Source organism: Myotis yumanensis, unplaced genomic scaffold (genome assembly GCF_028538775.1).
Source record: "Myotis yumanensis isolate MYYU_CA2020_CCGP unplaced genomic scaffold, mMyoYum1.0.hap1 SCAF_3, whole genome shotgun sequence".
Lineage (NCBI taxonomy): Eukaryota > Metazoa > Chordata > Mammalia > Chiroptera > Vespertilionidae > Myotis > Myotis yumanensis.
In genome coordinates this window covers 114,106,718-114,123,490 of record NW_027223754.1, presented here as the reverse complement: position 1 = coordinate 114,123,490, position 16,773 = coordinate 114,106,718, and the positions used below count along the sequence as shown (strand labels likewise).

The 16,773-nt window shown below is 49.2% G+C and overlaps 1 protein-coding gene across 3 annotated transcripts in view; it reads right to left on the bottom strand.

Annotated features, from left to right (window-relative positions):
• The window catches only part of SLC7A1 (solute carrier family 7 member 1), a 56,825-nt gene extending 40,726 nt beyond the window's left edge, over nucleotides 1-16,099 (bottom strand). For 2 of the 3 annotated variants that reach the window (XM_070409395.1, XM_070409398.1), the window contains exon 1: nucleotides 15,938-16,099. The gene's annotated coding sequence lies outside the window, so the exon portion shown is untranslated. Of the gene's footprint in view, nucleotides 1-5,340; nucleotides 5,382-15,937 lie in introns of those variants that run through there. The other variant, XM_070409397.1, reaches the window with a different exon arrangement.
• Nucleotides 16,100-16,773: the final 674 nt, after the last annotated feature.

Sequence of the window (16,773 nt, the reverse complement as noted above, 5' to 3'; positions counted from 1 at the left end):
GGTCACCTGCTGCTGCCTTGCAACTTCCTAAGAAGGACCTATCCCCCTTGAGAGCTGAAGATATACTTATTAATTCTCACCAAACATCATTAATACTCAATGCTGCCTAATGCTCCGTGAATAAGGGCATAAACTCCTGGTACTGGCAGTCAAGAAACAGGATGCTTTCTGCAGGCAGAAAGAAACACACCACTCTCTCAGATGAGATGGGCCAATCTGGGAGTTCATTAATGCAGGTAACCTGGCCTTAAAATTGGTGTCACTGGCATTATGTCACTGTTTCTTGGGTCTCCAGTTCTCCCCACTTTCTAAAGGCTGACAGCAACAATACCAATTTCAGATCAAACATATACTTCGTGTAGCTGCAAACTGTCAGGCTTAGGAGGAGCTGGAGGCTGGCCCTCAGAGGTCCCGAGTAAGGGGGAGGTGGGCTAGAAGAGGACATCCCAGAAAGAGCACAGAAAACTCCAGGAATTCAGCTCCAAGTGGGGCTCCACATTCAGACGAGAGGGCTGTATCCATCCTGGGGCTGCAACTCACTTTACAAGGACAACATGGATAGGTGCCCTGCTCCACTCTGAAATGCCAAAAACATAGGAAATAATATCTGTCAAACGTGGTCTTCTCTGGCCAAGAGCCCCGTCTTTGGGAAAGCTCGCAAGGCCATCTTTGTGAGCAGACATGTCCGTACAGGGCTGTTAGGAGACAACCCAGGCACCCCTGGCTTCCCCGTGCGACCAATAAGGACATTCTTCCCGAGCCTCCTCCTTTTCACACCTCTGCTCCTGCTGGTTGTCCATTTATCATGGGCTGTGGAAAGCACTTTTTGCTTCCTATTTATTTTAAAACATTTGAGAATCCAGACAAACGACAAGCTCTGACTTCCAAAGCTGGGTGATAAATCTGTGGTTCGACCTGCCACAGCCTCCAAGAGTCTTACGGTCACTCCTTCTCTCGGTATTGCCAGACTGGGAAGTCCCAAATCTTCGTCACCCCTCATATGAACTCTCCTCCACCCCCAAACAAAAGCAACGTTTTCCTTGGGACTGGCAGATCAGAACGTTCCCCTCCTCTGTAATATAACCCTTATCGGATTTCTGTCCACAGAGCAGATTTAAAGCATCTGAACTTCAGCTGCACAATTGAAGCCTTTTTTGCAAACCTGACTACTTGCCATCCTTTGTCTTCCTTTGAACCTTCTGTGAACTCAATGCAAGGGCGTGTTATTTTTATATACGCGCATCTGCGTATCCAAATAAGAAGGCTCTCCCATCAACGGGTCAGGTCTGATACGGCAAATCTAAAGGGCTTGGGCAGAGTGCCCTTAACAGGGTGCCCCCTTTCGTCTCAGGCTGGTCTAACCCAGATTACAGAAAGCAGTGGTCCTTCAGCACCCCCTAGGAAGGGCTCCGGTCTCAGCCCATCAAAAGCAGTTTAGCTCACAGAGTCACGTTTGCCCTTGTTTCTGCATGTGTACCTGATAGCAGGCAAGACCCTTCCCCTTCTCTCTCACACCTTTAACATCACTTGTGTCTCTATCCCACCAGGCAGGCAGAGTATGTGTCTCAGAGGAGGAAGAGAGAAGCAGAGGCAGGAACACTGAAGGATTTTCCAAAAGAAACGTTTCTGGCAGAAGACGACTCTTTCTAGAAGCACTGCTACAGAAGGGCTTCATCCTAAATTCCAACTGGGGGCGGGGGGGGGGGGGGGGGGTTAACATAGGCCAGCTTGCTTTCTTTTCCCTTTGGTGGGGCCTGAATGTATTTGTACGTGTATGGCTGTCTGATCCTTTTGAAAAATAACCTCCCCCAAGCCTCCTCCCTGGTGAGATAGTGTGGGACCGAAACCTCTCAGGGCCTATCCCAGTTTTCCAAAACCTCAGCAGGAGACGCCCCACACAAAAGGTTACTGTTGTCAAGGGGCTGTTACCAGCCACCAGCTGCCCAGGGCGGAAGTTCCTGACCCCACCTGTCTGCAAGCACCCAGGGGGCTGCATCGAGAGCAGGAACGACCTGCCCCAAGCTGCTCACTGCCAGAGGCATGAGGAAATGTACAGTTGTGACCAGCATGGCTCTTCTGGAGTATTCCAAGGAAGGGGGAGGATCTGGACACTGGGCCCAGGGCCTTTTCTTTTTGTAGTCCCTGCTCAACATTTCTGGTCTCTGGGCTCCTGGCCCGTGCCTACATGAGGAGGAGGCAAGCCGGGGGCACTCAGAGAGGAGGAGGTGTTGGGTCCCAGGAGGACCTCAGGGCCAGGCAGCAGGGGACAGAGGACTGCAGGCTCTAAGCACCTTTCATCAAGCCATGTTCACCATCTCCGGCTTCCCAGCACATTCATGAAACGTCCCTGCTTTATGGGTTACCCCTCGCCCTGCTCAGACAACCCACGAACACACATGGAGGGAGGGGGTTCCTTGCGCTGGACAGCACAGCCTTCTCCTTTAGAGGCTTTTTTCACACCTTAAAATGTGTCTTCATTTCCTCCCCTGGCTGCTTTGCTGAACTATCAAGACACACTCCCTTGGCTGATGGATTTTCCTCTCTGCCAAGGTGAGTGTTATAAGCAGCACAATTATTCACAGGCCCAACTGCAAAGTTTCACCCATGCAACACACTGCTCATCTCAACACCTGGTGAGACAAATCTAAAATGTGCAAGTTTCTAGAGACTGAAAGGTGTAAACAAGGTGATTATTTATAAGCTACCCTCTACATTTCCACATGAGGTGCCATAAATTAAATCTGATTTTCCCAAAGAAACAATGCTATGGTGGGCTTTCATAAGGGTGCTACATGAAGAATACAAAATGTGAAAGCCACCGCAGGGCACAATCAGTCCCGCCCATGCCGACCACACCCTAACCCCACCATCCAAAGCTCTCCCCAGTTCTAGTCCTGGCTCTTCACCCTTTACAGAAGGGTCACGAGTCCCACATTTTGAAGAACAATGTCAATGATAATTTTCATGTCACTTAACAGAAAGCCTTCTAATGAGTATATGAATTAATGAACCAGACAACCCAGCAAAAATAAAAATCATATACAACTGAATGTAGTAACACTCCATCCCCATTACTTCTCCCCACTTCTTCCCCTGTGAGAAAGTACAAGAATTCCATTTACATCGAGGAATTTCGGGGAACTTCCCGACACTTTCAGAACATTTTCAGTAAAGCACTTGGGGACGCAGGACCACTGTCTGCTCTGCAGACCTCTCTTACCTCAGATTTCCCAGTGCAAATATACACGAGGCACCAAGCTTTTAATTGAAGGACAGACAAATGCAGCCAAGTTCTTCCCTGACTATTCAAAAGCAGGTCTCCCCTGTTGGCAGAGTCCAGCACTTCTGGGACCCAGGTGGGCCTGCCCTTTTACCTTTAGCCATTCATCCCTATTATCCATATCCCAATGTAAGTAAACCTTATGCAGGCTTAGGGGGTTGTGTGTATGCATGTCCTGGCCTAGGTTGTTTAAAGACATCTGAAGCTTGACTTTAAGGTTTGGAAGACCCTATTACATTATGTAAATTACTGAACTTGTAGACTCACTAAAATGTATTTTCTCTATCCTTAATGCCTGCCTGTATTTCCATGTCTGTCCAATCCATGTGTATACCTACCTATATGCATTTTAGATACAGATGGAGAGGCCAATCAAAAAGTCGCCCAAGATGCACTATACGGAGAAAATGTCTCTTGTTTTGTGTGCTAAATTTTCAGAAACAAAATATGACATGGTTAGTCTTGTCCCTGGGTTTACACTTTTTTTTTTATCAGTGTACAGTTTGCATGTGTAGATGCAGGCCTTTCATGAGGTCTAGACCTGGAAGGTATGTGGCCCTCAGGGCACAAAATTTCAAGGAGTCTTTCCCATGCCCAGACAAGTAATAAAGTCCTGTAAGCTTCAGACAGTCTAACAGTAATTACAGAAGGAAAGAGGACTACAGTTTCTGAGTCATCCGCTCATTTAAATTTGGGGCAGGGCTGCTTAAGTGTGGAGGGAAAGCTCCTCTCCCTCTCTCATGGCTCCCAGGGAGGGCCTCCTCTTCAGGGCAAATGGTGTTTCTGTGCTACATGGCCACACACCTAGTGGGAGAGACCTCTGCTGGGGTTTTTAGGGGCCAGCTGGGGTGTCAGAGCCAGCCCACCCAGGACGTTCCACATTCATCTCCCACCAACTCAAAGGCTCTCCAGGGCGATTCCACAAGAACTCCCTTGCAGATCCTCAGGCAAGATGTTAACAGGCCGGCAGCCAGAGCAACAGGAAAGTGCCCGAATGTATATGGAATGTTCCAGCCAAGGCCTGTGCCCAGGCTCTGCCCCCACTCAAAATGGCCCAAGGAAGCTATGCCCTCACCTAACCAGACCACAGACCCAAGACAGTCTTTCAGTAACTGGGCCCAAATCCTAGGGAAAATTATCGGATAATTTTCCCAAATTCTGATCGTATCAAACTCAGACTAGGGAGACATTCTTCCCAGTTCAGTACAGTTACTCAAAAAATTAAGGAATGTTTTTGCCTAATGTCTCCCAACATTGCCATTTAGCGAAAAAGACATGTCTTCCAACAAAAGCTATTCTTTAAAAAACCAAACTAGCTGCTAAAACGTTAAGTTTGTAGATTCAAGGGGACATTTTTTATAATGACAACGACAGAGTATCCCTTATTTCACAGAATATTAGCATAACAACCGTATAAAATCAAGTTTTGGAGGAATCTTCTCGAATACTAACAGTGGTGATGGTATCTGTAACTTAGAGATAAAATTTTAAGAGACTGTAAATTAAATATTCTGAATTCTTACACTAAGTTTATTTTTATTGAGAAGTATAATAAATAAAAGAAGTTTATGAGAAACAAGGACAGAGATCTGTACGGTTTTAATAAAAGAGGCAAGTTATCTGATGCTAGTTGCTATGTCCCTGTGCTCTTGTTCTGTAGGATCAATGCCCTTTCTTTACAATTATTTTCAGAATTATACACACGGCCTTGTTAAAGAATATTTGTTTTCTAAGCAAGACAAAAGGCCGTTCAAACACTTCTTTCTGTGTAAATACATGTGTCGCATTAAGATAACACTCAATAGGAAAAATTCCATCCAGATATTTTTCACTTTGAACAGTAAAGATTTTCCTATTAGATCAAATGTCCTATGAAAACGCCATTTCTATTACCTACCAAATTTTCCATCATGGAGGTGTCATAATTTCCCAAAAGGTCTTTCTAAATGCTTAACACAATATAAAAACACAAAAGAGAGACATAGTTAAATATAACATTGTCAGGTCTAGATTTAGGACCTCAATAAATTTTTTTTTTTTAAAGGAAAATATCAACTCACCAACTCACACTCCGGGCAGTGGACATTGACATCAACACAGTCACATCTCCACCGTGCCACAGTAGGTCTATCGTGAATCTCCCTTTATAAGCCTCACTCCCTCTTTGATCTAAGAGAACATTGTCTGCACAGAACAATTTCAATTTCCCTTCTTTTCAGGAAAGGAAATGTTTGCACTTCAAAGGGTTTCTTTGAAGAAGAGCCCTGCCATCCTGGCCCATCCAGGTTAGGCATTCCGTGCCCCAGCGGGGTGTGCACACCCCAGGCAGCTGCCCGCCACAGTCACTCTCAAGGCCAGCTCCTTCAAGGGAGGGTCTGGTGCAGGGGAAGAAAAAACAAACACATGAGAAATACTTGAGGCTTTTGATCACGGCCTTCAGCGGTCTCTTCATACACAATGTACATTACCAGCTCAGGGGAACTGAGAAACAGGTGACCGGGAGCCGTGGACAACACAACAGCAGCTTCTAAGAAAAAATCATTCCCGAAACAAGACTCACTCAGCGAAGATCCTTTTCTGGCCAGGAAAAGTGGAGCCCCACTCAGTTATTGCAGGTGATGGCAAAGGGGATGGCCTTGATACATGAAAGGCAGAGGAAGAGCCACACTTCAAACGGTTCTTAAACCTTCCCCTAGGAAATGGAGCAGTCACTAACAAAAAACAAAATTCACAACTTGGAGTTTCACCTCTTCTTTCTCCACTGGCCCACTGGTAGCGGGCCAAGAGGATAACAAAAGTAGTATTAAATAATTATGAGATGTTTGCCAAGAGCCAGCGGTGTTTCTCCCAACCAAGGCCCCAAGCCCATCCTTGCCCTTTGCTAAGTCCTGGGGGGGAAGGGGTATAGAGCAGACAAGAGGGGACCTGCAACACCTCTCAGGTCTTGAACAAGGTTTGGGTATTTAATAACGACCTTACACCCTGCCCCACCCTGCGGTCATTCAGTTCACTTGCTCAGGTGGCAGCCACCCAAGTGGTGGGCAGGGGCATGAAGTTGGGTTGGCTCCAATCAGGAGCCCTCTTCCGCACAGCCCCGTACTGGCTCTGGGCTGCTGCCTGGGTGTGTGAGTACAGGTTCCGGTGACCAGAACACAGAGCGGGGTCTTCCAGCACCTTTCACGAGCTCTCCACCTGGCACAGCACTAAGCTTTTGTGCTGGAATTGTGAGTGCTTTTCTCTTCTTCTTCTTTTGCTTTTCTGTACTTTCCAAATTTTTCACAACGAGCATTCTAAGTTTTAGAAACCTGTTTTTTTCTTAAGGAGGCTTTTGAGATAGAATATCTGACCACAGTTCATTCCTTCGAAGGTTCTACTCCTACAAAAAACACCAAATATAAATGGTAGTAAACTGAAAGTTGAATATGGACTGTGGGCTAGATAACAATGCTAACTCGGTGTTAAATTTCCTGACTTTGATTCTGTGCTGTGGTTAGGAAAAACAAGTCTATGTGTGGAGATAGATCAATCAATAGAAAGAAAGAATGAAAAACTGGTGAATTTGAGAACAGGGTCCATAGGAATTCCTTGTACTACACCTGTAGTGTTTAAGTCTGAAATATTATCCAAAAGAAAGTTGAGAGAGCTCGTCCATAAACTGCCTGAGGTGACCTCTGAAAATAATTCGCTGCTCACTTGAAAACCCCAAAATTAATGTAAATCAAGAGGTTCAACGCTTCGTGTTCACTTTAAGAACACCCATGAAACCACCCAGGTCATCAAGGCTATGCATATCCAAAAGCCACCAGGTATCTGAAGGATGTCACTTTACAGAAGCAACGTGTGCCCTTCGTCATTACAGTGGTGGTTGGGGGGTGGGGGGAATAGATGGCCAAACAGTGGGGCTGCACACAGGGTTCGTGGCACTTTGCAGGCCAGAGGGAGTGACAAGAAATATTCAAATTAATGAAAAGCAAGGCCTGACAACCAAGATTACTCTACCCAGCAAAGTTATCATTTAAAATTGAAGGTCAGATAGAGAGCTTCCCAGACAAAAAAAGGTAAAGGAGTTCACCACCACCAAACCAGTATTACATAAAATGTTAAAAGGTCTTCTTTAAGAAGAAGAAATAAGAAGATAAAAAATATAAACAATAAAATGACAATAAATACATATCTATCAACAATTGAATTTAAAATTCAAATTAAACAAAGGAATCTAAAGAAAAAAAATAAACTAGATGAATAAAATAGAACAAGAGGCATGAAATAGGCTGACACATCTCAAAGGGAAGGGGGGAAGAGGGACAGGAGGAAATTAACAAAGAACTTATATACATACTAGAGGCCCGTTGCACGAAGAGATTCATGCAACAGGCCTTCCTTCCCCTGGCTGCCAGCACTGGTTTTCCTCCGGCACCCGGGACCCAGGCCTTTGGTCCAGCTGCAACAAGGCTTGGGTTCTCTGCTGCGGCACCAGCGAGGCTTGGCTTCTCTACAGTGGCCGCAGCGGAGAAGCCAAGCCTCTTCATCTTCAGTCTTCACTCTGGCTGGAGCCTTCAGTCTTCAGTCTTCAGTCTGGCCGGAGCCTTCAGTCTTCGCTCTGTGCCTACATATGCAAATTAACCGCCATCTTTGTTGGGTTAATTTGCATACTCATCCGATTGGCTGGTGGGCATAGCAGAGTGACACCAATTTGCATGTTTCTCTTTTATTAGTGTAGACTAGAGGCCCGGTGCACAAAATTTAGTGCAATGGGGGGCTGGGGGGAGGTCCCTCAGCCAGCCTGCATCTTCTCACAGTCCGGGACCCTTCGCTCCTTACCACCCACCTACAGCAGAGGCAGGAGAGGCTCCCCCCCACTGCCACTGTGCTCGCCAGCCGTGAGCCCAGCTTCTGGCTGAGCGGCACTCCCCCTATGGGAGCGCACTGCCACCAGGGGGCAGCTCCTGCATTGAGCATCTGCCCCTTGGTGGTCGGTGTGCATCATAGTGACCTGTCATATCACCGTTTGGTCGATTTGCATATTAGGGTTTTATTATATAGAATATGCATAACTCATGGACACAGACAATAGGCTTGGGGTAGGGCAAGATCCAAATGGAGAAAAGCAATAGGGGGGTGGGGTGGGGGTGGGGAGAAAGGACATCTGTAATACTCTCTTAACAATCAAGATTTTTTTAAAAGAGTGCTGAATTTTGCTACACATGGTTAAAAATGCAGAGAGCAATGCTGAACTGCAGGGTTTAGATATAGATTCTATGGTTCATTGAGCTCATCCAGGTGAACAAAGCTCCGAAGAGGTAACACAGAACTTACAGAGCTCATGGGGGGATCAGCTCATTCAGGAGCTCTCCCTGCCACATGGAGATGATCCTCACTGAAAAAGAGCATATGGTCCCTAAACCTGAAGAGAAGGTTGCACAGAAGAAAAACTGAAGAAACAAAAACGTATGGCTCAGGAGTAAATTCAATATAAAATAAATGCTAATAAAAGTAAAAAAAAAGGGGGGGGGAGAAAGGTTGAAAGGCAGGAAGGGGAGGACCTGCTGGGGAGTCACCCCAACACAGATGGCCCACACGTTGTGAGGAGGTCAAAGAAGTGTTTTCCAAGGAAGGAGGAACTTCCCCACTCACCACGGGACAGCAGTCAGCAAGGTAGCGATCTGAGGGCAGGACCACTCCTCTACCACTGGTCCTGAAAAGTATGGAGTATAGTCTGGAAGCGACTTTTCCCTATAAATAGAGTTCAGCTCCCACAAGATTCCTGCACAGGGCTGTCCCCACGTGGAGATGACCAGGTGTAGACAAATGGAACTGGGCTCCCCTGGGGCCTGGACAGGAACAGTCCCTCGTCCAGCCTCACTCTGGGAATGTGAATGCCAAACTACCAACCCTAAAACAATGCCATGCAGCCTCCCTCATACATGCCAGCTCCAGGTTCTGTCCACTGCCCAACACCGCTGTCCCAGGACCATAGTGCCAGCTGTACCTAGAGCTCTGCTGCTGGGGCTCAGGGAGGAAAGACCTGCGTTCAAAGACTGCAGAGAACTGGACAGAGGGAAAAAGCAGGGCGCTGTCCAGCAGCAGAGCAGCAGGCCCCTGCACCTCCAGACTCACTCAGTAAGGAGGAGGGGGGTGAGGGGAAGCACCTTCAGGTTCCTACTCTGAAACCTGGGCACCTGGCCCTGCCCTGTGCACATGGCGTGCAGAACACAGTCCCAAGGAGGCCGAGGCTCCTGGTGAGGCTGATGCCCACGGTCCTATAGCAACACTTGGTGGGAGGACTCAGACCAGGCCCCCAGGTTCAACTCCTTGCTCTGCCACTCTCTACCTACCTGTGTGCCTGCGGGCAGCTTACATCACTTCAGTGCCTCTGTTTCCCTGTCAGTCAAAACAGCGGCGCCAACCTCCTCAGAGGTGGTGAGGACTAAATGGAAACAAAGTGCTGAGGACACAATGAGCCCTAAGCTTGAGCTTGTGCTTCCTGATCTCAGCCAGCCCAGGGCGCTCCCTTCCTTCCCATATGTGTACAAGACTCTGGTTAATGGTACTTGGTAGGCAGATCAGAAGATACAAGAAACAGAACACATCCGCACGCCAACTTTACAAGATCAATTCCAGCATCTTCATCGCAGGTAGGAAGGTAACAGAACAGTATGGAGAAATACGGTGAGACAGTTTTGCTGCCGTCCCTTCTCCCTGCTGCCCCAAGTAATGCACCCCCATCTCGAGGCACTAGAGGACTGCATGTCACCACCTCCAGGAAGGAGGAACCAGGTAAAAAACATAGATGGCCCTAGGTTTGGGACTTTGATTTTTAAACCCAAAGCCCTCAGGTAATCTGGACAAAATGGCTGGAGACTATGACAGGGCAGACACCCCCCCACCACCACCACCAAAAGACACAAACACACACATGCACACACTTTCCCACACACATGCAGGCAAGCACTAAGAATGGGCCTGTGAGATCTCCATTCCAGAGGTTCAAGAGGCCCAACCCAAGATATGCGGATCTGAGACCTCAGGGACCCTAAACCCCACACTCAGGGAGAAATCTGGTTCCAAAGAGAGAATAGCTTCAAGGTCATCAGGGCAATCAAAGCCAACACAGGCCCAGAGACTGTGCTCCCCCCACCCCCCGCCCGTGTTCCCCTTCCCCACTGTGGCAAAAAGGCCACAGAAAGCCCTCCATGATCTCAACTGTGAAAGGTCAGTGATAAAGAGAGCCCTCCAGGCCTACAGGGGACAATCAATGTACAAGAATTAGGGCCATGTCCAGAGATCCTGGACCAAGATCAGCAGAGGATCAATGTCCCCACAACACCCTGGCACTACCCCGCCCCTGCAATGCAGACTCAACAAGGTAATGCGACTACATGTTAACACCTTGGCAAAATGGGAGAGCAAGATAAAGTTGTTATAAATATGATTTCTCTCCACATCTAAATCAAAGAACTGAGCTCTTTCTAGTATAACAGCTAACATTTATCTCAAGCATTTAATCTGTGCCAGAAGCTGTGTTAAGTGTGTAACTAGATTACATCACTCCTATAAAGAAAGCACTAGAAGTCAATTATTATGCAAGCAACATGGAAAAGTTAAAAATGGCTCTGAGAGAGATCTTAGAACAGGCACTCCTCCTATAAGTGGAGCCCAGTCTGAGATCCACCCATTTTGCGGGAAGGCCTATGGCAGTGGTTCTCAACCTTCTGGCCCTTTAAATACAGTTCCTCATGTTGTGACCCAACCATAAAATTATTTTCGTTGCTACTTCATAACTGTAATGTTGCTACTGTTATGAATCATAATGTAAATATCTGATATGCAGGATGGTCTTAGGCGACCCCTGTGAAAGGGCTGTTCGACCGCCAAAGGGGTGGCGACCCACAGGTTAAGAACCGCTGGCCTATGGCATCTCCTCCACCCACATCGTGCATGGCCCTGTGAGCAGTTCAGGCTGGCCACACCGAGCCCAGGCTATTCCCCGCAGCTCAGACCAGCACTGATATTCTCTACATTGCAGAGCCCACCGTGCATGGAGCACGCAGGCAGTGTAGGACCCGCTCTTAAACAAATGGAAACATTTTTTTTTTTTAAAAGATAGTGTCTTTTTTTTTTTTAAATATATTTTATTGATTTTTTACAGAGAGGAAGGGAGAGAGATAGAGAGTTAGAAACATCGATGAGAGAGAAACACCGATCAGCTGCCTCCTGCACATCTCCCACTGGGGATGTGCCCGCAACCCAGGCACATGCCCTTGACCGGAATCGAACCCGGGACCTTTCAGTCCACAGGCCGACGCTCTATCCACTGAGCCAAACCGGTTTCGGCATGGAAACATATTTGATTGTTCTCACAGTCAAGAACCGACAGAATCTTGTTAAGAAAGCACTACAGGAGGAATATAGAATGTTAAGGAACCAAAACTGCCGTTCCCTCCCTACACAAGAGAGAGAAAGGTCCATCCAGGAACAAGGAAGAGATGATGCATAAATGTACCTGATCCTACTCAGGGAAGGGAGGCTCTTACTCCTATCTCCATGTAAGTCCTTCTCACCTTAGCCTTTAAAGGTTTCCCTGAGCTGGACTTCTAATTGCCATCATCAGAACAGTAGGCTTATTTCATGAAATAACATATTCCATGAAAGGGATCTAAATGTACTGATTTAGTCTAGTCCCTTTATTCTTCCACAGAATCTTCCCCAATCTACAGACAGAGCAGGTCTACCAGGTTCAGAAAGTCTCAAGGACTTTCTGGAGGCTGCACACAGAGACAGCTGCAAAGCCTAAGGTTGCACTGTCCCCAGCATGGGTACCGCCTGCCCTTGGCTCCTAGAAGCGTCCTTGTCCCATGGCAGCTCATCTCCGCACACTGAAGCTGTGAAGGCCTCTTCCCTCAGCACACCATTCTAACTCCAGGCCTTGCAGCAAATGTATAACAATAACCAGGGGGGGAAGCCAAATGGAGGTCACTGGGTGTAGCAGGATGGGTGAGCCTTGAATTCCAGTCTAGTGTCTTTCTACTAAGCTCATGGGGGGATCCTTTTGAGGAGTTTTGTATCTGAGCAACGTGTGAGGTACATGCTTCACCCACAGCTCTGCGGGCACCAGGTGTCTGAAGGAGCGCCTTTGGGGTGAAACGAACATAGTCAGCTGCCCACCGAATTGTTCAACCAATGTGCTGCTTGTTCTTATAGCAGATTTCCAGGTGGCAAGCACATTAATCCTTCCATGATAAATTATGACTCCCTTTGAACTGCAGGGGTATTTTCTTTTGAAAATATATTTTATTGATTTTTTTACAGAGAGGAAGGGAGAGGGATAGAGAGTTAGAAACATCGATGAGAGAGAAACATCGATCAGCTGCCTCCTGCACATTCCTACTGGGGATGTGCCCGCAACCAAGGTACATTCCCTTGACCAGAATCAAACCTGGGACCCTTGAATCCGCAGGCAGACGCTCTATCCACTGAGCCAAACTGGTTAGGGCACGGGTAGTTATTTTCAAAAATGCTTTGGAGTTGTGGTATGGGGTGAGCAGGGATTATGGAGGAAGAAAAAGAGAATTCCTATAGTGTACAAGGCAGATGTTCTGCCACTGAAGATCCTACTGCTATGTATCTTGACTAGAAGACACCTAAATCTTGGGGTGGATGAAACCGTGGCCTGGGAACCAATGCCCATTGCCTAAGGCCCAAGAAACCCCTTGAAGGTGGTCCTAAAGGCCCAGAAATGAAAACGCAGGTACACCCTGTGGCTTTAGAACCCCAAGTGGCAAAGGGTCTCCATCCTGACAACAGGACAAACCCACCGCCAAGCTAGCCACTGAAGGGCAGCAGGGGAGCAGAGGGAGGCTGCAGGCACTGGGAGAACCTCTGGTCAGGTATGAGGAGGCATGAAAAGTTAGGTGAGAAAAAGAATGCCTCCGATCTGGGGCAGGTGGCTACCAGTCACGGAGCCTAGGAAGGGCCCCTAAGAAAGTAGATCTCCTTCAGCCCTGTCCCTTGAGGGTGGAGTGGCAGTTATGACTTCAGCCCTTCCCCACCTGCTCTTTCCTCAGCTTCCCCCATCTTGCTAATGTGGCAACTCTACTCCTCTTAGACTCATAGACCTCATTCCCACCTCACAGGGACTCCACTGGCCAATCCTGTTGAGTCCACCTTTAAAATCTACAGGGGAGCAGAATCCAACCTCCTCGCATGTCTACCATGTCTACCCGAGTCCAAGCTGCCCTCACCTCAAACTAAAACTACTCGGCTACTCTCTCCTGTGCAGAAATAGCCTAGAGGTTTTATTCCAGAATTAGTTGCGAGTCTCTGAAGTGGTTTCCCTGCTTTCATATCTGCCCCTCTCCCTTATCTCTTCTCTACACAGGGTTGAAAGTCATCATGAGAGCCTCCAATGGTTCCCTACCCTCACTTAAAGTAAAAGCAAAGGCCTTGTGGCCTAGGGGACCCACAGTGGTAGAGGGCCCCGATCTGAAGAGGCCAATCACACAGAAGAACACTAGGTGCCCTGCTGATGTGGCTCAATCGGTTGGAACATGGTCCCATACCCGGAAAGGTGGCAGGTTCGATTCCCGGTCAGGGCACATGCCCAAGCTGCAGGTCCCAAGGGGCAGGTATGGGAGGTAACTGATGTTTCTCACATCAATGTTTCTCTCTCTCTCTCTCTCTTCCTCTCTCTCTCTCTCCACCCCCCTTCCTCTCTCTAAAATCAATTTAAAAAAACTTTAATAAAAATAAAGAAAAACACTATGGCCCCACCACAGGTCCCACTTGGTGTGAGGACCAAGGGCCAGGCAGAATGATGGACATATCAGAAAGTGCCTCTGGCCCAGACAACTGCAGGCAATATTTCTCTCCATAACAAAAATACACGTAATGCCTGTTTCGAATCTGCCCTCCAAATACACAGTAATGAATAGGGATTGGACACCTTTTAACAATCCGATGTGGGGTCACTTTCAGCCACCACAATTATGTCAAGTGGCAATATGCCCACACTAACTTCTGTGAGTGACTCTTTTCAGGGATGCTCCCGTACTCACGATAGGGATTAATTCAATTAGACATAATGCTGGGCCCTCCAACATCGTTACTGGCCTTAGTAGAAAGACACTAGACTAGAAAAAACAGTAAAACATGCATTTAATCCTATCAAGGAATAGAACCTTCTACCAAATGTAATTAGAATTCAAGCTCCTGAGGTCAGCAATCTTGTCCTTCAAGACTTTTTTTTCCTTCTAAAGCAAATAATTATAACACCTAAGAGCACCCATGTGGCTCAAATCCAGATTCAAACACGTGAGCACATTTCTGATCCCTATTAAATTTTGTCCTGTTTGTCTAGTCAAACTCCTCTGACATCCTTTAAATTTTATGTATAATGATTAAACATCTTAATATGCTAAACCTTTAAAAACTATTTTAATCCATTGACCTTATCCCCTAAATTTGATTGAGTGACTTAAATAAGACCTTTTGTTTTAAATACAGAAGGATCTGTTCATATAAAAATAATAATTTCCACTGAGACCAACTAAAAATATCAGGAAGATAACCCTACCATGGTTTCCTATCATCTGAACCAAACATAAAAGACAAGAAATGTCAAGACAAATCTTAAATAACTTACAATTCATACTAAACACAATTAGGAAATTTAGCCCGAGGCTAACATACGCAGTCCTACCGGTTACATGTTTAAGAGCACATTTTAGGGACTGTACCTCGGGCTGAGCCCCCAACCCTCTCCTCCTGGAACTAAATCTGGGATGAATCCAACTCCAGGTGACTTCCCCATGAGAGCCTGACCCTGCGTGCTGAGCCGAGTTTCTTTCCAGAAGGCACAGGTCTGGCTGTCCTGCTCGCGCAAGTCAAACTCCATCCTTGCCGGTCCCCACACCACTGAGAAGGCGAAGGCGCAGGAGCAGCCGCGGTGAACACGCACACTGCTCGGTGCACACGCACGGTCTGGAAGGAATGCCTGACCTACGCAGCCGGGAACACGCGAACACGCCGGGAAGACAGGGTCGTTATGAAGCCGGAAGAACTTCCTCCGGCTCCGAACTCAGGATGCTTTTCAGGCCAAGTCCGGGCACCCGGACCGGACTTCCCTGGGAAAGCCCGGGGCCCCAGGTAAGGGGTGCGAACAGGCCGGGGGCATCCGGAGTTTCAGGGGAGAGGAGGTGGGCGTCTCCGCCGGCGTGCGGGGTTGCGGGGCGCTGCCCGCGCCGGCCACCTGCCGCGGGACCACCCGCAGGGACGCCGGGGGACTGGCGCCGGTGGCGGATGTCACGTCGCGGACCGCGTGGCGGGTCGCAGTGCTGTGCCCGCGCCACGCAGGGGAGTGTCGCCGGAAGCTCCGCCGGCCCGCCCCTGCCCGTACACCACGCGGGCGTCCACGCGCGGCCCGGAGGCGGCGGGCGCGCGGGGCCAGGTGGCCACGCTCCTCGCTCGGGTTGCATCATGCGCCACGCCGCGCCGGAGGGACGCAACACGGGCTAAAATGGCGCGCACCGCCCTGCCCTGGCCACGCGGAGGGTGCCGGCACCCAGGGTGAGGCCGCACCGCCCTCCCACGGCCCCACGCGTCCGGGGCCCAAGGTGACCCGGACCCGGAGCTGCCCTGGGCGGCGGGCCGGGCACTCACCGAGCCGGCGGACGCGGGACGCAGGCAGGACCGCCCGGCGGCGGAGGCTCGGCGGAAGGGCCGGAGCTGGAGCGGTGATGCCGTTAGTGGAGCCGGTGGCCGCGCTGCCCGCCGCGGGGACCGCTCACACCTGCCTGCGGGGACTGAATGGAGCGGCGGCAAGATCCACGCCTGGTTTCATCAGCTCCGCGCCCGCCTCCGACCTGGCAGCCCGGCCCGCGCTCACGTCACCGGGCGCACCAATGAGAGAGACACGCGCCGGCGGGAGCGGGAGGAGCACAGTGAAGAGGTGGCGCCATCCGGTTTTCCCTCTCCCGAAGCTGTCACCATTGCCCCGCCCTTCCTTGCCTTTCTCCCCAGCGGGCAGCCTCATCCTGAGGTCCCCGCTGCCAGACCCCGCGGGTCCGGGCGAGGAGGACCGTGCCCAGCCTGACCAGGGAGCACAGCGAGCCAACACCAGTTTTCCTTTTCCAAAAGTCAAAGATATGGGAGGCACTTAAATGGGTTTTAAAAGATTATTATACAACTAGAGGCCCAGTGCACAAAACTTTGTGCACTGGGGGGGAGGGGCATGTCCCTCAGCCCCACTTGTGCCCTCTCACAGTCTGGGACCCCTCGAGAGATAAAGACCTGCTGGCTTAGGCCTGCTCCCAGGTGGCAGAGGGCAGGCCCAATCCCTAGGTGCCTGCCCCGCAGCCCCTGGTCGGGCTCAGAGCAGGGCTGATTGGGGAGTTGGGGTGCCGCCCACTGTCATGCACAGAGCAGGGCAGATCAGGAGGTTGCGATGCCACCCCCCAGTCACGCTCAGGGTAGGGCCGATTGGGGGGTTGGGGCGC